At 42.4% G+C, this 22,157-nt stretch overlaps 1 protein-coding gene across 1 annotated transcript in view; it reads left to right on the top strand.

Moving 5' to 3' along the window:
• The window catches only part of PSMD7 (proteasome (prosome, macropain) 26S subunit, non-ATPase, 7), a 143,327-nt gene that overhangs the window by 64,781 nt on the left and 56,389 nt on the right, over positions 1-22,157 (top strand). The window lies entirely within an intron of this gene.

Raw genomic sequence — 22,157 nt, 5'->3', positions numbered from 1 at the left:
AGAAGCCTCTGTCCCTCTCTGGTGAGCAGCGTGTTGAGGGAGCCTCCCAAACGCCTGCTCCCCACCGGTTGTGCCACACTCCTCCCTCCTTTCCCAGCTCCCAGCTGGATTGCCACAGCTGTGAAATTACATTTCATTTTCCTCCAACACAAACCGCTGGTCAGTACATTTTGCTCATCTACATCAACCAGCTGGGTAAACCCCAGTCACCTCCGGAGGGATGTGGGTGACAGCGTGAGGCATCAGTAACGATACTTTTTAATCAGGTTCTATGGGGTCAGTCAGCAAGCACACGAAAAGCAAACGGTTGGGTTAGTAATCCAATATTTTCGAGATACCTAGCCTGAGACCCACAGGCCATAATTAGCAAAAAATAAAATGACCAGGGGATAAACACTGAATCAGAAGATGTTGAATCCAACCAACAGCAATAAGCTATATATGCAATGCCGGCTCACCTCAGACTGTGTGCCAACATTTGAATTAAGTTAAACATTTGTGAAGAGAAATGTGAAGACACAAGACTGAAAATATAAGTACAATATGTCTGTGATTTAACTGCTGGTTTAAAACTTCATCGCTGCTAAACACAACCCCTGCACCTCCCAGGGAGCAACCTGAAGACAACCTTGCCTCCAACCTATGGCCCATCGACCTTTCAGATGGTACATGGTCAGCATCTGAACCATTTCCCAGCCTGTGAGCCAGACTCACCTCCTGTCTCATCTGCAATAGCAATAAATAACAATAATCATAATAAACTACCGTAAGGCAAAAATAAGAGTAATATAGAAATTATCTTGAGATGTTTAGGGGTTTTGCTTGGTAGTAATTTAATTTCACAGTATAATGAGGTCTTTAATGTATAGTTTATTATTTTAGAAGTTTTTTAAAAGGCTAAGAAATCAAAAATCTACATACAAGGTGTCTGATGTATAACAGGTTATATACTGCATGTCCAGTACAAAACTCAGCAGTGTGTTGTACAAAAGGCACCAGCAAGCCAAAAGACAGATTTAAGAATATCACATTAGAATATTCTTTAATGCTGGTGAGAACTTTGACTTCATCAAGGAACATCTCTTAGAAAGCCATCCAAAACACAAAAATCAGCCCAGATCGTGCGAATGCTAGGCGAGATGGAGAGCAAAGCAGCGAAGGCTGGAAAGAGGTCGGCATTAAAGCAAGAAGAAAATGAAGCACGAGTTTGCAAAGCAATAGGGCTTCAAAACAGGTCAAGTGCTCCCTCTTCTCCGTCATGTCAGAGATGTGCTACTCATCTTCGTTTCCACAGCCCACCCCTCACTGCTGCTCCCCAGCACTTCCCACCTCATCACCATGCTGGGGAGACGAGGCGGGACAGAGCCTCTCTCATATCATCCTGCCTGGTTTTGAGCCACCATGGGGGAAATTTCAGAAATTAAAAGGGCTCTGGGAGCTTGCCGAGCAAAAAAAACTGTATCAAAGCAGGAACGAGTACAATCTGCTCTATAAAACCTTTAAACAGGGGATTTCACAGCATCCCTAAATCTGCCCATCTTTTTAGCCCTCCAGTAGTCAGAAAGCTTTGTGTTACACCCTGGCCAAGTCATCCTTGTCACAAGGTAAGTTTATGCTCTTTAATATGTTTGGTAGAAAAGATAAAAGTTTGAGGGTAATTAGAACAGGAGAGGATAGTGAGGAGAGCAGGGGAATCGGCAACATGATTGGAAATGAAAATCAATGTTAATAAGTAGAAGGAAGTGTATAGTAGAGGCAAAAAAACGATGTACTTACAGACTTGACAATATTCTAGATGCACAGGGTCAAAACAAAACATGTTTTCATAAAGCATGCTGTTGGACTGTCCCAAAGGAAGTCACTGCTGGCACAAACGCAATGAGATTAAAAACAACAAGATTTCCTAATTAATTATAATAAGTTTAGAAAGGATATTAAACTTTGTACCCTAGGATTTATGTCAATCTTTAACTACCAGAGAGCAAAATAAGATACACATTTTGGGGAGAGATTACGCAGCACCAGTGTCCTCTAAGGTTCTTGGGGTTTCCCCTAGAAGACGCAAGAACCATTACAGACAGGGATGAGTGTGAACCAGCAAGAAAATTCCCAACAGTCTCAGCACAGCACTTGTTTTCTGCAGCATCAGCTCTCCAACCATTCACTTCTGCCCACACAGATTCATACCTGTCCATAGTTAACAGCGTAATAAAGACAAACAATGATATTGTTGACTGGTGGGTACAACTTGCAATAAGGAATGAGAAAAGCCTGATCTAAAAGCCAGCACACATGCAGTTTAACAGCAAATAAACAAACCCTGTTCCCATCCTGCTCCCTGGGAAGTCACATCCTCTCGTTGCACGTGTAGAGCAGGTAGAAGCTTAACGAGCATTTGGGCACAAGACCACCCACAGATGATGAATCTGTCCCTTTCTTGTGGCAAGGATGGATGCTCCCAATGATTTATGTATTTGTTGCTTTTGGCTGAAATCTTTGCTTGAAAACTGCAACCAAGACTAGCCCTGGCAGAACAAAACAGAGTCTGCTTTACCTCAGCAGAAAGCCACATTATTTTTAAATCCCAGAGTCTCTGATTCAATTTGGATGCTGGAGTGGCGTCCCCAGCAGTGCGACTCATTCATCTTACGCTGTTTATGCTGCTGAAGCTCTTCATGGCTTATGAACCATCCAGCTCTGGCTTTGCAGTTTTTGTATTGTTATGCAGACTGTCCAAGATTACACTACACATTAGATTAATTTTTAAGGAAGCAATGTCTTTCTAGTCATATGTCTTTAAAAATGAGACTTTATACACACACGTCAAGAAATTCAGAGTTGACATTCCCATAGCAAACTCCGTTTTCTCCCCACAAGAACAGGCCATGACCACTGAATGTATTTGTAAAGGCATTAGAGCTGGTTATGCTAGCTTCTGTAAAGATTGCACATATACCTGTTCAGTATAACAATTTTAAATGCAAACTATTTGGCCTTTGTTGATATGGCCAAAGAGCGTGAGCTGGGATGAGGAGCAGTCCAAGAAGTTTGCACAAGTTTCTCACTGTCATCAATAGCTTTCCCTATTTCCAACATGCAAAGGCAAGGTCTACTTTTTAATTCTTGGGACTAGTTTAATAAATGTGAAGGTTATAGCTAATCAACTAAATTCTCATTTTCAGGTCTTAAGCAGCTGTGCTGGTTTTGGCTGAGATAGAGTTAATTTTCTTCACAGTAGCTAGTACGGGGCTGTTTTGGATTTGTGCTGAAAACAGTGTTGATAACAGAGGGATGTTCTCGTTACTGCTGAGCAGTGCTGACACAGAGTCAAGGCCTTTTCATCTTCTCACCCCACCCCACCAGCGAGCAGGCTGGAGGTGCACAAGAAGTTGGGAGGGGACATGGCTGGGACAGCTGACCCCAACTGACCAAAGGGATATCCCACACCATACGACGTCATGCTCAGCATATAAAGCAGGGGGGAGAAGAAGGAAGGGGGGAGACGTTGGGAGTGATGGCGTTTGTCTTCCCAAGTCACCATTACGCATGATGGAGCCCTGCTTTCCTGGAGATGGCTGCCGATGGGAAGGAGCGAATGAATTCCTTGTTTTGCTTTGCTTGTGCACCTGGCTTTTGCTTTATTTATTAAACTGTTCTTCTCTCAACCCACGAGTTTTCTCACTTTTACCCTTCAGATTCTCTCCCCCATCCCACTGGGGGAGAGTGACCAAGTGGCTGTGTAGGGCTTAGTTGCTGGCTGGGGTTAAACCACGACAGCACCTCTCAACTGTATCGACCAACAAAACATATAACATTGCCATCCTCTAACTTTCCTACCAGATACAGAAAATACTGTCATTTGTTACCAATCGGCTCCCTAAAGAGTCATGTGTTACAAGTTTAATAGTTTTCGTTTCCATATCCAGCTGAAGCATTTTAGAAGAAGTCCCTGGTGCTCATTACCCTTCACTGCACAACAGACACAGATGTCTGCTCTTCCCAGACCCCCTTTAACCTTGATCCGCATGCGGAAGGTACTGGAATAGCACCATGATAAAACACAGAACAAGCTGGCCCATTTAATATTTGACCTGGGAACAGTTTATCCAGTACTACCAGTTGATTAAACAGGCACAACACCAAGGAAAGTTTCTGTTTGGCTGCAGGACGCTGAGCTCATTTGCCGACCCAGGGATTCCCGCAGAGGACAGGAGCAAGCCTCTGTGCAGCACCCTCATGCCTTCAACATCAGGTCCTCCAGAGAAAGCCTCAAGAGAGCTCACAGCAACCCAGCACTGGCTAACTTACCAAGGCAAATTTTCTATCCAGTTTCAAGCATTTGATAGCTTGGTTACTTTCTGAAGCATGAGATTTGTATGTCTTGAGATGTTTATTTAATGTATTTGGGAGCGTTTCAGTTATTCCTCTCAACACCTAGGCTTTCTTGTTTTGCTGAAACGTTTGACTACAAAGCACTTTAGGGTACTCACTCCCTCAGCAAAAAGGGAAGGTGAGAAAACAGCCGGGGCTGGTACTCTTCCTGCGGTCCTCCCAGCCCTGCTATTCCTTCGAGACCTCCAGCATCATCCAGAAGAGAGTGGACTCAGCCATGTGCTAATTCTGCACTTACTGCTGGCTCATTTAATCACTCCATTTCCAGCTTTGTAACCTAAAAGAAAGCGTTTCTCTCTGCTAGAATAAACTTCAGGCTTGGCCAAGGTTCAGCATGAACTCCAGCGAGATTTGCATGCTGGTGTCCCAGAAGAAATGCATCTTTATAAAGCGCTGCACACCAGCTAACAACCAAAGCCCCGCCAAGCGAGCAGGGACCAAAAGTGTTTTACCCTAACCCAGATACCTTTGCACTTTATCCTGCTCCAGCGTTATCTTATGATCCTCCACAGTTAGCAAATGCCTTGATGTTATCTAAATATTTCTTTTACCCGCTTTCATCATCTTTTGTAGATTACAAGTATTACTCATTTGGCAAGTCCCCTCTGCAGTTTGAACAAGTGCAAAACCAAAAGCAACCAACAAGTACCTGTTCAGACAATGAACAGAAATTGATTCTATTTATAAAACTTATTTTTCTCTTTTGTTTTGTAAGATATTCACAAATTGTAATATAATTAGCCTCCTTGTAGGTCCAGTATGAATAGTTCTTTTAATTAAAGTTAAAATAATTAATGTTTTTAATGCCTGTCAAGGCTTTGGAAGTACAAAATGCTGTAGGCTACAAAGGACAAAAAATAAGGCTACAGTTAAAAACATATATTATAAATGGTCCCTTAAACCCTAGTGTGGTATCCTTTTATCATTCCTTCATTCCGAGGTTAGTAGGTTATTAACCTGTATCCTGAGGGAGAAAGGATGCACATCAATTATATCAATTGAATAGACAAATGAAAGTCAAATTAAAAATTTAACACGCACAACCATAATTACAATACAGTGCTTCTAAGAGGAATTTCATCTGAGGAATGAAACGTAGAAATGCTTTCTCAATTTTAACTGCAATTTACAGTAGCAGGAAAAAGTAGCCAGAGATAGGCAACCTAATGAAACCGACGTCCATACGTGAGATTTCAATGAAGTCTTTACTCCTAATCTCCTAGTCCTGAAACACTATTGTGGCAAATCCATTGTAATTTAATCGACCAGTCCAGTATTTAACACTGTGAGGAGTGCTTTAAAAAGAGAGATTTATTTGTGTTACTTCTAGCCAAAGTCCAACACAAGCATGGTCAAAGCTGAAGACGAGAGGCCGTGCGGCTTTCCCGGCACAGCCACCGAGGATGCGCCGAGTCCTGCTCTCCAGCCTGGCACTGGCACCACCAGTTCACTACTCCTCTGTGTTAGTATACCCACTACAAAATGTAAATAAAATATTGTACCCACTCATCACATGCTATCAGTATCTACAATTTCCATGAGGAGAGCAGTGCACTCGTTCATTTCACCTGCTATACAGCTTGTTTCAAGATCATCATTAAAACCTGAGTGAGCCAGGGAAACCTTTTCTTTGCATACTTTTTAAATCGTCCTGTTGTGGTCCTCTGGATTTTGTGCCTATGTCACCTCTACTCCTAACAGAAAAGAGTAAATGTATAGAGGTATCCATGAGAGAAAAAAATTCTTTTCTAAATCTGCCACCCACTGAGAACTTTTAATTGCAATTTTAGACTAAGATGCAAAAATATTTAGCTCATTTAAGTAATTAAATGTGTTTATACTGTGTAATTATATGTATTAACATTGGCATATTTAAACAATTAAATAAACAATCACAATGCTTCTGCCTTACATGGTATTTACATATCACAACGAGCTCCAGCTCCATGAACCTTCCAGCTGCCAAAGTCCTGCTGGAAACACCAGGATGCACGAGGGGGCCCTGGCCATTCAGTAACCACCAAATTGGGCTGTCACCTTCCACTACTGCATGTGAAAACAGGTGTGAAAAATGTGATGGCACAGTTAACTCATTTCAGTATCTCCAAGGGATGGCAGAGAAGAGAGAGGAGGCTGGACAAAATAAAATACCTGGAAGAGGACAGGCAGGCTTTTAAGATAGCTACGGTGATGCAAAAAACTGCACGTATAAGCACATATAAAACAACGTAAAAGCAGGCCTTTACCCAAAATGCCCATGTCCTAAGACCAACAACTAGCAACTAGATATAGTTTCAACAGCTGTTTTAAAATTATACAAGAACCATTTTGAGGTTGTAGAAAACCTCTCCAGAAGTTGCACCAATAAACCTCTCCAGGCCTCCCACGGAGGCTCAGAAGTACCACACAACAGTAAAAATCACATTATTCCTGCAAACACAACCCAAGACTTCACCTGAGAAGCTGTAAAACAAACTACACAACCAACATGCAAACACAGGACCTTGAGCTCCTCACTGTTCTGGCAAAACACGGAGGAGAGCTCGTTGGAAAAAAGACACCGAACGTCTTGGGAAATAACTGGGGTACAGGAACAAAAAGAGACTTTGATGGACACTTCCCATTCCCAATGTAAAATCCTAGATATGGTGTTACTTCATTATATTCTACTTAACTCTGAGGACACTGTGACGTGTGAGACCATATGCTTGTTTAACTTGCCTCCAAACAAACACCACCACGAGTAATATGCAGATGCTGTCAGTGAAGATAGAAAATACCAGTACAGCCCATGGGAAATACGGGCATTTCTGGCATAAGGAAATACGGAAAGACTAAAGTCAGGGCAAACCGTACAAGCTTGGCTAAGCATCCCCCCGAGCCACTGTTCGTCCGAGCCCTCGCCGGCAGGTGCAAGGGATGCACGTCTCTTCCTTCCCCGCGCTGCCTGTACTTCTCAAGCCAGAAACAACTTTCTAGCAATGACTCCCAATTATCTTAACACCAAAGTTGGGGAAGAAGCAAGAGGCTCTGCTTCTCTCTGCAGATTTGCCTGTAACTTCAACACTTCATCACTGGTAAGCTGAGGACAATTACTCAGAAACAAATAGGGAACGAAGGCAGCACTGCAACAGAGCGATGCCATTTTAATGCTATTTCTGTCTATATAAAATCTTCTGTAATTTGTTTACGACTACCAGATTCAACAATAGTGTGCAAATGCAAACCCATTTATGTTAATGTCCTCTCTTTCTCAGATCAGATTCTGAATAAAAATTAGGTAAATACTCTGTTTGAAAATATATAAGATGAGAACTAGTTGGGGAGGGAGCAAGAGAACCTCCAAATGCACAATCCTATCAACCACATTATTTTTTTTTTTACTTAATAACTTGAGTGTACTGTTAGTGAAATTACAACCTGCTTGTGACACAATAAATTTACAACAAAATTCATCCCATAAATTATTCAATTCGCTGACTGCAACTACGCCAAGAAATATCACCATGAGCAGATGATTAGCATGTGAAAGGAAAGCCATCTCCAGACTGAAACAATCACTGTCACACCTCCATTTGAAGATGCCTACTAGAGTTTTGTAAAATTACCATTAAGAATACACATTTAAGGCTTTGTAGTTTCTATAAAAGCATTAAGTATTTGATTTACATTAGATTCATTTGTTCTTTCTTCAACTGTCTCTTTTTCCTACAAACCATAACCATTTCAATAAATGCTGGCTCAATCAAGTGTGCATTAAAACAAAAGAATTTAAGTTCAATAAAAGTGATGAATCAGAACTAGAAGTTAACCTTCCCCCTCCCTCCCCTTCCCTTGCCATGTGATTGCTACAGCAGGAGAAATGGGCTGATTTGGTAGCCTAGAGGCACAAAATAGTCTTGTCCCACATGGACATACACTCCTGGAGAGATAACCCAGGGCCTGGACCATCGGTATGGAGCTGTTGAATCAAATGCCAAGTCCTCACCGTCAGTAAGGAGAGAAGGCTGGTGATGAAGAAACATTTCTACACAACACCTCATCTTCATTCAGATATGGAGCTCTCAATGGACAAAACTTGGCATCTCACAGTCTAACCTGAACCACATTATTTTGGGTATCCACCAAATTAAAATTCTGGAAAAAGTTCAGCAATTAGATCGGCAGTCTTCCCAACTACAGGAGAATGAGAGTACTAAATGTAACCGATGCCCATGCATCATCAGCATCTACCACAAGCATGAGCAAAATCAGTGGAAATGCTCTACCAGGCTGCTGAGATGGTTTCTTCAGCTTCTACAGTTATTTTCTGCCCCAAACAGCTATATAGCAGCTATATAGCAGTAGGAGAACTGACTACAGCTGTATATCCCATACATCATTGCAATATAATACTAGCAGCAATTCTTTACAACAGTCCTTTAAAAATATTCCGATAGGGCAAGGAAAATATTAAAACACCCCACTGTGCTCTCCTTTTATACTAATTGTTTGAAGAATTCTTTTTATTTCAGGATGCAGGAGTAACTGCTCTGAAGACATGCATTACCTCCCTGATGAATGACCCACATCCAGCTACTGCAATGCCCCACCCAGAGAAAACAAGCTGATGGATTAATTTTAAGCACAATTTTCTCAGGTGACCTAGATGAGTTTATCAAAATGCCTCCATACAACAGACCCTTCTGATCCAGGCTCATGAAATGTAAACATCTTACCCATTAGAAGCATTTAAATGGCTTCCAGCATCTTTATCTCCTGCTGGATTTCCCAGCTAGAGAAATTCGAGGAGTATATGCAAAGAATTTGCTTCCCTGGAAAGGAGGAGGAAGGATTCTTCTTGTTCTGGGAATCAAAATGTTAAATTTTTACAAAATACTTAAAAAAAAAAAAAGTCCAACAGCAGTCTCCATGTGATTCAAGAGTCACTGCCATGACAAAAATCCACTTTCACAGACATGAGTGTTTCAAAATAAGAGCTACTGTTTTAAAGCCACATAATGACATTAATCTGACTTCTTCCTCACCAACCATGCAACTTGCATTAAAAAAAAAAAAAGATTGTTCTAGAAGTGGTGACTGCAAAAAAAAGAAAAACTTTTTGCTCCTTTACTCAGAAACTTTATTGGCTCTACATAAGACTGCGCTTCTCCATCCATTGACAAATTGCTTTATCTTTTCTTATTCTGAGTTCATTATCAGCACTCAGACATGTTCCCTAACTCCTTCTTGAAGTCTCTTCCATCTGAAAGCAGTACCTTACATTATTCATAAGGATAATCACAAATATGCAGAGAGCCGTAGACATGTAATGGAGAGGCTGACTTGTATCCGATCCAAATTCCATGCGCTTCATGGAGCTTACAACTTTCCCATAAATTTTTGCAGCATAGACATACCTCCATTCTCAGCCACTCCAATAGTCCCAAAGCAGGGACAACTTTGGAAAAAGTTCTCATGCTCCCCCATAAAGTTTTATTTCTTTTGAAGGATAGAAATCAAGTAGATATATTATGCCACCTTCTCACGGGTTCTCCAGTTGGATGTATTTGTATACGCATGCTGTCTCCTGACTGTGCATACGGAAGGCACAAATGGTGTTCATGCTCTTAAACAGTATTCTGGCAATTAAGTGAAATTAAACATTTTTCAAGTGCACAAAGAAAGCAAAATCAAGTTACTGTCGTTTTCAGTGGCTCCATGAAAAAGCCAAGAAAAGTCAATGGCCTAGTTAGCGTTGACTGCTAGCAGCCAATACCTGGGTGTTTTTTAAGGTAGCTTCTTTACCTTTGGTGATCTAGAGAGATTTCTTTCTCATCTACCTTGCAAGAAGAACCCTGAGTCAGCCACCATCCTGGGGCAATTGCTTTACGAGTCAGAAGGTAGGAGTAAAAGCCCAGTCAGCCTAGAAGAGGAAACAAATTAAATATGTCTGTAACTACAGGGGCTGAAATGATGTTTGCATGGGAGATTATTAAACAAGGACAGATCGGAAAGGTGAAGGATCTTCATGGCAGGAGCTTTCCACTCGTGTTACTGGAATTATCCCAACTCCTTTTGGACAAGATTATTAAATAACAGTAATAAAGTAATAGATTAAGAAAATTGAGGTATTTCTAAATCCGTCAAATTTGAGACCAAAAAAAGATTCTTTCCATTAAGCTTCAAACCCATCCTGAGCAGATTCGTGTCATCAGATGTCGTCTAATAAGGAAGAAAGAGACGATGCATTCATAGCCACATTAACCAGTAATAACTGTGTAACTTCAGCAGAAGACAGAATCATGGAGACATTAATAAGTGATGAGATCACAAAACATCTGGAGAAATGTGAGCTGATATAAAAAGTAGCCAGCAGAGTCTTATAAAGGGTAAATCTTGTTTGACAAATCTGCTGGAATTTTTTAAAGAGGTAACACAGACTCCAGACAGGAAGAAAACATGGGACATAATCTGCTTGGATTTTACAAGGTTATTTGACACATCACAGCCCACAGGCTGGTGTATTTAAGAACGGCAAGTCAAAAAATGCACCAACTTTGAATGGACAAATAAAATTAAGGAAGTTAACAGCCTGGTAGTATTATCAGCAAAAAACAGAGTGAGCAAAGTGGAGCGTGTTTTCTTCTGTACACATAAGATAAAGAGGAAGACATCATAACACAAACATCAATCAGATGGATCATACTGAACCATTATGTGGAGAACATAAAGTAATATACTGTATAATGGCCATGATATTCATTTTAACTGTAAAATGAAGAGTTTTAATATTAGAAGCCTTACGTATAATGATGACTTTGGAAGACACACAGCAGAAGAAACTGGGAGAGACTCTAGGAATAACTACAGAAGATTTCACGATGGGCAGAAGGCTAACAAGGCAGATGGAGCTGTGCACGACAGGGGAAACTGGCTGAGTCGCCCATGAACCGTGTGCCGGCCAGTTAGGGAGATCACACTTGGATTGCTCTAAAACAGGAGCAGCATGCCTTAAGCCTTTTGTCTTAAGGACAAAGTGATAAAAGGTTGATGTCTAACTCACACAGAAAGGAAATACAAAGGGCTCTTTCTTTATATTTTAGTAGACCAAAGTTTTACTATTATTTCTTTTCCCCAAATCCTTTAAAATCTACATGGTTATATCTCTCAGAATAGAGATGATAATCTGCCCAAAATCAGGTGCTGAAACAGTTGTGGGCAGCAATTTTGTGTGGGCCAAAGTTTTAGGGTTTTTCCTTCCAGAGAAAAAGACCACGTAGTGGGATCATCCTTGAGGCTCTGATCCCTCCTACTGCCTGGCAGAGAGAATAGCCACCACTCCTGCGTGGAAAGTCCATATGCAGATAGACAAGAATCCAAGGGCTGACCCAAGAAATAGCTCAAAGTTAGGTCCTTCTGAAGTAGATCCCTGGCAGAAGGGAGATCTTCTCCAAACTCTCCAGAAACTGCAAGACAACAGTGAGCTAAGCAATGAATAGCCAGCAGCAAGCCGATGTCCTCTTCAGCAACAGGCTCCACATTTATCCTGGGAAAACTGATAGGAAATTTCTCTCCCTTGAAATAGAGCAAATAGTCTTACATTAGAGGGATCACAGACAACGAGGGCTCCAAAGACAACGAGAGCTCCAAAGATTTAGATTATCACTAGACTGAAAATCTGGAAAGCAAAATGGCCACTCCAGAGCTCCTCTGGCTGTTTATAGCAAAGATGAAGGCAGCAAAGGAATTATAGAAATAGAAATTAAAACCAGAAGATTAAATAAAGTAAGGAAAAGCCTTGTCCCAAGGGGATGCTGTTGCATCTCTGGCTTGACTATATGTGATTGTACGAATACTCACAGAGTGAAGGTACACATGGGGCACCTACTTAAAGGAAAATGCACATCAGTGCTTTCCGCTCTTCTTCGGTGGCCTTTATTTTTTCTTGATAAACCATTAATGACTGAGATTATTTGTTCAATTGTATTGCCTCCCCATTTTTCTGCTTGCAGCACAATTCTCTCTTATGCTGTGGAAGTGGACTCGCAGGGAGCTCCAGCAGCCCTTCCTTCACATGTTTACTCTTCCTTTGCACATAAACAGTTGTCTTATTTCGGTTCAAACACCACTGGCCTTTTTTTCCCCTCTGGCAGGCAGCAACAGGTAAAAACTAATGTAGAATTCATTCTCTGACATAACACATAAAACTTGATCACATTTTCTGCTTCTCAGCTGAAACATATCGATCTGATTATTCTTTGGGATGAAACGTGGAAGAAGACAAGTTCCTCACATATAAAAATAAATTATTTAATGTAGATGTCCAAACACATGTACAGTTATATTACATGTGTAGATCAATACATTATTTTTGCAAAGCATTTGGCCATCTCTGGAGATAAGGAACATATATGAAATTAAGCCCCAATTTACCACATTATGCCAGTTTAATATATCCATTAATAGCATTGATCTTAGTGGAGTCAGACTTTCAGGGAACTAGAGGAGAATAAGGATAATCCAGAGAGGAGAGAAACATAGGAAAAAAAAGGGGGGATAAAAGGCAGCACGAGAGGAGATCTGTCAGTGACATGAAAGGCAGCTGGCTGCTTGTGCAGGGTTTCTGGTCCTGCCCGGGATGCCTGTGCTGAGCATCATCACCTGAGAAGACACTGCCAGGGGATTTGATGACAAGTTTCTCACAAAACTGAAGCCTCCGCACAAGCGCAAGATGCAGCTGCCCAGGTCAGGAGGGTCTGGCTGGGTGCAGGGCAGAGGGACCATGGACAATTAGCAAAAGTGAAGGATCAGCGAGCACAGGGCAGGGTGAAATGCAGAAGAAAAGATGCACAACACTTAGAGATCACGTTTGGTCGGGGGCTGCAGTCAGTACTGCCTGCTTTGTACAAGCAACGAGGCTCCCAGCTATGGGAGGCACAGTGTCCACGTGTGGGGATGTACACAGGCATGACCCACACAGCCCACCACTCTGCAGCGAGAGCCTGCAGCACACCACATGCACTCCACGAGGCAGGAATAAGTCTTCAAAGAAAACTTAGTTCAGCATTTTCCAACTTTTGGAATATGAAACTTAAATAATCTCCTTTTCACCTTTTCTTTAAAAAAAAAAAAAGGCATGGAGGATTGTTTTCAAACACAGCCTGCAGTGCAGCAGGCTGCTGAGGCAGCAGCACGGTCTTGAATTACAATTTTTATTTGTTATTTTGTTGTGCTCCCTATATTTTTCTTACAGCACGGAGAAGGAAAAAGGCACTTTTCAAAAGTTTATAACTCAATTCTACTGCAATGAAATGTCATTTGGGAGACAGAAGAGTGGGGAAAGAAGGACATTTATGGCAAATCTCCATTGCCAGTACTTTTTCTTGTCTCTTTACAAATGTCTGCAGAAAACACCAACAGAATTAAGGCTTACAGGAAAAAAAAAACCACAAACATGCTACAATGGAATATGTTAAGCAATCTCAGTATTATATATCCCTCTTTTTTTAAGTGTTCATATAGAAATACACTTGTAACCATGTAAATGTATGTTCTCTGAGGGCAGGATGGTACACCGCAATGGGTTTATGACGGGTAGCCCCAGGGGGGGAGGCAAGGCGTTCCCCGCTCGTGACTGTGCCCGTGCAGCTACACACCACAACATGCCTTTGTCACAAATTTTACTGGGATTTACTTTGGAAATATTCTCGCAAGCACTTATACATATGTTTAGGGAGACTTACTGCATTATTCCACCTGTAAAACTTTAACTGCTTTGTGTTTAATTGCTTTAAACCTCAGAAGGAAAGGGGGAAAAAAAATATGAAAACAAAGGCCCCAGGTTTCTCCTCGGTTGCAGGGGCTCAGCAGAGATTCCCTTTAGCTTTGGTAACATTAACCAGCTTAAAACCAATTACTAAAATGAATTCAAATAAATTTCTTCTCCCAAAACTCGTAATGTTAAAGCCAATTCCCGTGAGCCTCCCTGAGCGAAAGGAAAGGGCTGAGCCTACTGAAACACAAGGGATGTCTCTCTCTTATCTGGTCAGCGGGGCAAGCTACAGTGCCCCAAATGAAGCGCTTGTGGGGAGAAAACAGGAAGAAAAGGAAACATCGTGATGAGCAGGTATTTTGAACTAACAGCTGTGAATAAAGTTGATCAAATCTTTGTGCTGTTGAAACAAACCCTGAGCTGTGAGCAGAGGGTAGGTAAGGAGGGCAAGGATGCACGAGTCACCGTTTTAAGATATTATAACGAGTTTGCTTGTAGATAGATAAACAGAGAAGCAATACCTGCATCCAGAACTCATCACAGATGACTAACCACCCGAATCTCAAACCTGACTCAGGAGGACTGAACTCCAAGAACATGCAGCAGCTTTACCTAAACACCTTTGAGCATTTCATCGCTATTCCTAGAACTGAGTCCAGACTCTCTCCTGATGCTGAGAAGCAATCCCCCAAAAGCTGGAAGTTGTCACCAGCTGGGAGCCGATGCCGAGCCAGGCAGTGCTGGGTCCAGCCCTACGCCCTCGCCCAGCATGCCGCCCTGGTGCCCAGCGGGGCTGCCGCCAGCAGAGGAGCCGGGAGGGCAACCCAGGGAAAGACGCAGCCAGCTCTGTCAAATGCTTTCAGATTCCCACCTTAGAAATCAGGAACGCTTGCAATAAATCCTTATTGGGGCTTTTTCCTGGTGCTCCGTCCAAGGCTGCAAAACTAACATTAGGAAGGGGTTTGAAGAGCCAACAACAAACTCAGCATCACGTAATGCATGTTTAAAATACATCTAAAACCATTCCTATAGCACAGATTCTGGAATGAAGTTGATGGCGATTTCACCAAACTGGTCCAGAAGTACCATTAGGCACAGTGTAAAGTAGGAAGAAAACGTATGAAAATAAGAACATGCGTAATGGTATGTGAGGCAGGGAGCTTATCGTCAAGTATTACATTTTTTCTAACTGCAGTACGGAGTCTTAAAATAATTCCTACATAGGCTTTCTGTGTAAAAAGCACAGTCAGTGAAAAGTTACACTAATTTAAACAAAATTAATAAAGAAATGTTCTGCTTCTTTTTATCATCTTTCTACCTCTCATCATTTATCATGCAAATTAAATTGCAGTAATAGAAAATGTAAAGAAAACAAACTCTGCAGTATATTGAAACCTCTCTCCAGCAAGAGATAAGGTTGAATATTAGAAGGAAAGGTGCAGAAAATTAGCTGTCCATACAATAACTGGGAGGGAAACTGTTTTATTTAGCCAGGAGGGATTTTTTGTTGCAAACTGACTAAATTAAAATCCAGACTATTATACCCAGTATCACACCAGAAAACGCCTTTTCCTTGCACTTTTAGATAAATTTTCATTGATCTCATTTTATGCATGATTACATTTTTAATGAGATGTACAATATTTCAAAGCTAATTTTAAATGCCTTCTCTCTCTCCTTCCTCCATTCCCCTTACCTCCTCCCACCATATACACACTTACTGCTTGTTGGATTAACATTTCTGATAAATTGCTACACCAGAAAGGAGCATTACCAAGAGGAAATAAATTACTTCCATCTTTTGCAGCTCCAGCATAGCAAAGTAACCTTAAAAATGCCCATTGTCTAATTATGCCACCTTGCAATTCTTTCCAAAAGCAATCATTTTATTTCATGTAATAATTTTATTTGTTGTCAGTAACCCTGAAAAACATAGATTGTGGTAAGAAGTCACCTTCCTCTGCCGGCAGTACTCGCCATAAGAATCAGCACTCCCTTGAAACTCGAAACTCCTCTAGAAATAAAAAGTTTTATTCGCAAGATCTTTGACTCTTGTGAATGAAGTATAAAGCAGGTGAATGTGGGTGAACTGGCCTGTTGCCAGAGCGCGGTGATCTTGACTTCAAAATATTAGGCAATAATTGATTTTCAGCATGGAAAACTTGGCTCGTTCCCAGAAGTTTCAAACTTTATTTTCTTCCTTTGACTATTTTTGGTAAAGTCATACCCTGTAAAACAAAGGGGGGAATTGCAGGAACAAAGCATGAAATAAAAGTTCTGCCTCTAGCCCACGATTAAGTACCCAGCATTTTATTTCCCACTTTGATTTGAGGGCTGCTTTTTCGTGAATAGGGGTTGGTTGGTTTGTGGGACGGGCAGAGGTTTGAAGGAGTACACTGCAGTGCCCAAGTCAGCAAGCACAACAGCAGAAAGATGCCTCAGAGATGTCGATACATGGGAACAACGGTCAGAAAATGAGAGTAACGAAAGACTGGCTGAAGGGTATAAACTGCAGTACGCTGATGATGCAATGCCTTCAAAATGGGTAGAAAAGAAGGAGGTTTTGCATATCGTATCACCTTCATACACTGAGTATCCTGTTCCTACCCTGTGATATGCCAAACAGCTTTGCTCTTTCCAAACCCCTTCCCTGAGCCACCACCGCCCGGTTCAGAGCTCACACACCACCCCACAAGCCCTCTGGCTCTGCACAGGCTGAGACCCCTACCGTGCTCCGCCATCCCCCAGGCAAACTCGGCTGTCTTTTTCCCTGCTCTCCTCTGCTTTTTCTCCAATTACTTAATACCTCTTTCAAAGTGTGATGCTCCAACCCGATACTGAAATGTAAGCGAGGCTTTGCAAGCCCTGACCAGTGCAAGGTAATAACTATACCTTAATATATAAGGTAACACATCCCCGAAGGCTCTATCCACAAAGACACTAATATATACACCATCCCACTGTCAAGTCACCATCAATTTGTGGTTACCTCTGTAAATTTTTTGCAGTTCTGCTACCTAGCCTGTTTCTCTCCAATTTGTATTTAGGAAGGGAAAACAAATAAATGAGTAAGTATGGAGGTTTAGGTGTCTCTTAATTGAATTTCAACTCCGGAATTTCTGACCATTTTTCAGACTTTCCAAGATTGTCTTGAATTGCTCTCTTGTCCTCCAGAGGGATAGCAGCCGCTCTCCTCCTTTCCTCTGCCAGCCTCAAGAGCACGTTCACTACTTCATCGTTCACAGATCGGAAACAACAGAACAGCTCCTGCCCAGGCAAACCCTCCCAGCTCTCCACTTGATTTACCTTCTCAGTTTAAGAACAAACTATTGATAACTACACTTTTGGAAAATTTCATTCTCCTAGCAAATGTGCACCCATCTTAGAGGGTGTCAGTGCAGACAACTGTAATTAAGGCTGTGTGGCACCGTGTCAGAGCATCACTGAACTTAAAATGCATCACAGCTCCAGCCTCCTGCAGATAAGTGGCGTAGTTGCCCCTGGGAATTGGGTTGACTGGACACGATCTGCAGTTACCAAACCGCTAGTGCCCTTTTGCATCTCTCCTGCAGCTGTTCAGCCCCAACCGCAGTTGTGTCAGGAGGGGACGAGAGCACCTTTGGCACTGGATCTGCAATGGCAGCTGGTCTGGTGACAAGCAGGGATGGGTCGAGAGGAGGGGAATTGAGGACCACGGGATGGGATAGCCCTGAAGTAAAGCAGTAGTGGAGAATATGAGAAAACTTGCGAGGATGCCAGGGGAAGGGAAGAGGGCCGAGATGGGGACCAGGCTCTGAAAAACATGGAAACGAAGGAGCAACAGAGGAGTATCAGCTCAAGCTGAAGCATCACGAGAGGGGATTAGGAGTTTAGACTCGGGACAGTGGAAATGAAGCTGAGTAAAACATCCCACAGACAATGGGAGCGGGAAAGAATCTTAAATGCAAATCCACATTTCACAAAGGATTTATCGTTATCCAGCACCGCTTTGAGAATTAAGTGTTTCCATCAGAAGTCTTGTCCCAGTGCACTAACACAACAGACAGCGTGAGCCTTTCCAGATGTGGGAGTGCGGATGTGCTTACGGACCTGCGAAGGAAAATACTTTCCTACTCCCCAAATGGATGAAGGGGACCTTTACACAACACGTGAAAAATTATCACTACCGAGAAAGCGTTGTTACAGACAACAGGATCCTGGGATCAGAACCAGTGTGTGAAAACAAAAGAGTTCTAGAAAGGTAAATACTTGAAGAGAGAGAATATAGATCATGGAGCAAAATCTGACCCTCAGGATGCACCCCCAATTCATATTAAATTGCAGTCGTGAAGGATGAACAATTGCAGAGTTTTTCATGAATAAATGACAGGTCTTTGTGGTGAAATTAAAAAATTGTAAAACTTCCACAGCTAAACAATAGCAAAGAACCATTATCACAGGTCACTCAAGCTCAGCTGCTATTAAACAGAAACTTTGTGAAAAAATGGTGTTTCCACAGATACACTTTGAGATGTCCTGCAAATGACAGGCAGGGGAAAATAAAAGGGAGAGAAAGAAGGGGCTGGGTAGAGGAGAAAACATCCCACGCAGACTAAGTGACTATAAATTCACAAGACGACCAGCTAGAGATCAGGACATCCATGGCTGCGAACCTCTAGCAAGAGAGATGCCTTCTTAAAGGAAAATCAAACTAATCGCAAAGCAGTAAGAGTAGACCAATATAGATAACGTTTTAAATACAAAAACCTGCATGTTCATGTGGCTTCCACATGTACCGAATGCATCCATGTTTCTCCAAATGCATGGTGTGCAAACCATACACTATTTGTATTTGCTCTGGCTGCCAGCATTTCATCCGTGTCTTTTTAAGCAAGCCACTGTACAAACTAAATAGTTTCCCTGCGTTACCTGCGGCATGGGGTCTCGTTACGAGTTTAAATCACTGACCCGCTTCTAAGGAGGGATAATCTGCAGTGCTGCCCACCTACAGCAAACCAGAGCAAAGTCTTCTAAAAATACTGAGTTTTGCAATGAAAATTTGTATTGAGGTAATGCACGTAACAACAGCCATACGGGGCTAAATCCTGGATTCATCTGTCCCAATATCCGTTTCTGACGGGGACCAGTAGTGGGTGCCTCAGGCGAGTACAAACCTTTCCCCATGCACAATAAGAATTCTAGCATCTACTCTACTAAAAGTTGTTTTTCTGGGCCCAGTTGTGTTCAGCACACACCTGAGTTTTATCCTAATTGTGCAGGTATATCTCGGACGGGGACTGTTTTCAATAGAGTACATTTTCAAAATAATCCCAGACATTTGGCAGGGAAATTGCAAAAGCTGCTTGTAACCTGTATGTAACTTTTAACACACAAAAGCAATTATTGCCTTCATTCAAATGGCTCTCCAAATGGATCCCGTTCATATGCTGGCAAGTCGGAGAGCCTGAACTGAGTCTGTACGCAGGAATGTGAACTTCTGGACAGTGCTGGATCGCAGGCTCTTACCTGAACTCCCAATCCCAGCTCCGGTGCAAATAAATAGCCCAGGCTGAGTGGAGGGCAGCCCTGGGCTGGGGAAGGCTAAAGGCGGGGACAGGGGCAACATCACACAGATAAACTCTTTCTTTCGACACAGGCATAACCAACTCCCACACCCTGTTATTGCTGCTACTGCTTTATTAAAATGCATAAAGCAGCCAGAAGCAAAGACACCAATAAATTCTTCTGTAAAAGCAGAAATGTTTTTTTCAAATGGCTCCCTTAACACTAATAATCACAGCTCTCTTATGTGTACTTGACTCTGGTTAACCTTTTTCTGGCACTTTTTAACTTCTCCAAGTCAGGTACTAATATGGAACTAATGTGGGGTTTATTTTCCCTATAGGAATAGCAGAAAGAGCACTGCACATTATCGTAATCACGCAAGCTCCTTCCAGAAACTGCAGGACTTTAGATCAAAGCATCCGCATTATGGCACAGGAAAAGAATTTAATAACAATTGTGGGACTAAGCATTTTTTTAATGTTAAGGGGTTTTTATTGAATATTAATCCTATAAAATTCTCCTGAAAGTTGGCAGAAGGAAAACTGATGTCCCAAATAGTTACTGCGGCCTTCCACATTGCAGGGATGCAATTGCAGTGTAATCAGAATTCATCATGCCATTAGCAGAAGGACAACAGGAAAGGAGACACTTTCTCCTGCATCACGCTGCTTGAAACAATAAGAACTTTGAGAACAGAGCTCGTAATTGTTAACCTCAGCCAAGCACCTGAAGTTTGCATGGTTTTTTGGTTCATAGCTTGCAATTTCTTTCAATACAACTCATATTCAATATCTGCACTTTCAATTTTACCTTCTATTAAAGATTTGCACTATATTTCATCTGCCAGGGGAACAGAGATGCTGGGAACATGTCTACTGTGAAAATGAACAAGAGGTACCCAGAGTTCCCCCCCCTCCAAAATGAACAAGGGGTCCCCGGAGTTCCCCCCCCCCCCCCCCCCATTTCTAACTTCTGGATACTTTCCTTTTTTTTTTTCCTGGAGGAGGTCACTCCAGCTCCCCGACATGGCTGCAATCGTGCTCCAGCCGCATTAATCCCTGCCCTGCTGAGCTGCTGGAGAAGCAGGAATTCATCTGACACCAGCAGGGGAAAGACAGAAGGAAAAATTAAGGGGGAAAAAACGAATGAATAAATAATTCAGGCAAAGGATGAATACTTGAACAAAGCAGCGACTGTGCATGAGGGAACATCAGGCTGTGCTAGAATAGATAAGAGCACCAACAGACAAAGGTGTACTTTATAAAAGCAGAGCCAGTTTACCTGTCTGGGGCGCAGAGACGAGAGCTATCCCTGAGCATCACCTGGACACACACACTCAGTGCCACAGGCGAGACCTGCTGCCACCCGAATGCGGCACAGGTAAACTACCACGAAGCCAAGAGGTGCCGAGCACCAGGCACGGATGCTCTCGCTGGCACGTGCCCGGGAAAACCTCACAAGTGGCCTGGGTTTGCTGCCAGCCAGTTCAGCTGCTACTGCTTAGAGACACGCTTGGCACAACTTCTCCTTTTGCTGTCTAGGTGTCCAGTGGCCCCAGTCACCTGCTTTAGGATTTGCTGGGTAACTTATGAAACCCACCCCTGAGGCATGGGTAAAGGATCCACACCGTGGAAAACGCCCTATGCTTTAACCTCCATTTCAAATAACCCTTTTCTCTCTTCTTCACAAGCTAAACTCTGAACAGGCGGTTTCGTCGTGCTACACACACCAAAACAAGGTTAGGAATGTAAAACCCACTCCTGTAGTGCATGACGCTGAAGAGCAGGGCAGCAAAGAGCCTCTGCACCCCACAGATACTCCACGCACTAGTACAGTGTCTGTTTTAAGACAGACTTGGTGTTAGTTTCTTGTACTGAGATGTCTCTAACTTCTCCTTTACTGGTAAAGGAAACTCTCTCATTATGTATCACAATACCGTATTTAGTTAACAGCCTGAAATGAAGCAAGTGCAGAAACTACCTTTACCATCATCTCCGCCTCACCGGTTTGGAGTTTGCTGGCACTCGGTGGAGATGTTTTCTCACCTGTTTATCATACAGACATCCTAAAACAATAAATGGGAGAGTGACCGACCAAGTGCAGTGCAAAAGGTCGGTTGTTCCCCCATGGTCCCATGCCAGGATCTGTGCCATGAATGTTATCATCACCTGCGAGCCGCTGCAGTGGCGCCTTCGAGGAGCCCCGTCCCTGCTGTGCTGATGCCCCAAAGCAATTTACCTGCCATGAGCATCGAGGCCAGGGCTGAGCAAAAAACCACATTAATACATTTTGATATCTTAGTGTTTTATCAATGCAGTCTTGCAAATTTATGAGCATTTGGCTTTATTTTACACCAGACAACTCAACACCACCCCAGAGTGGGCTGCCAGATGTGCAGTATTTACTTCTGCAGCCTTATCACTTGTGATGGGTCAAGTCAAACAGAAACCTTCCTGGGGAGCCAGGA

Source organism: Pygoscelis adeliae, unplaced genomic scaffold (genome assembly GCF_000699105.1).
Source record: "Pygoscelis adeliae isolate BGI_AS28 unplaced genomic scaffold, ASM69910v1 Scaffold496, whole genome shotgun sequence".
Taxonomy (NCBI): domain Eukaryota; kingdom Metazoa; phylum Chordata; class Aves; order Sphenisciformes; family Spheniscidae; genus Pygoscelis; species Pygoscelis adeliae.
The sequence above is the reverse complement of the archived record's forward strand: the minus strand, read 5'-3'. Positions and strand labels throughout refer to the sequence as shown.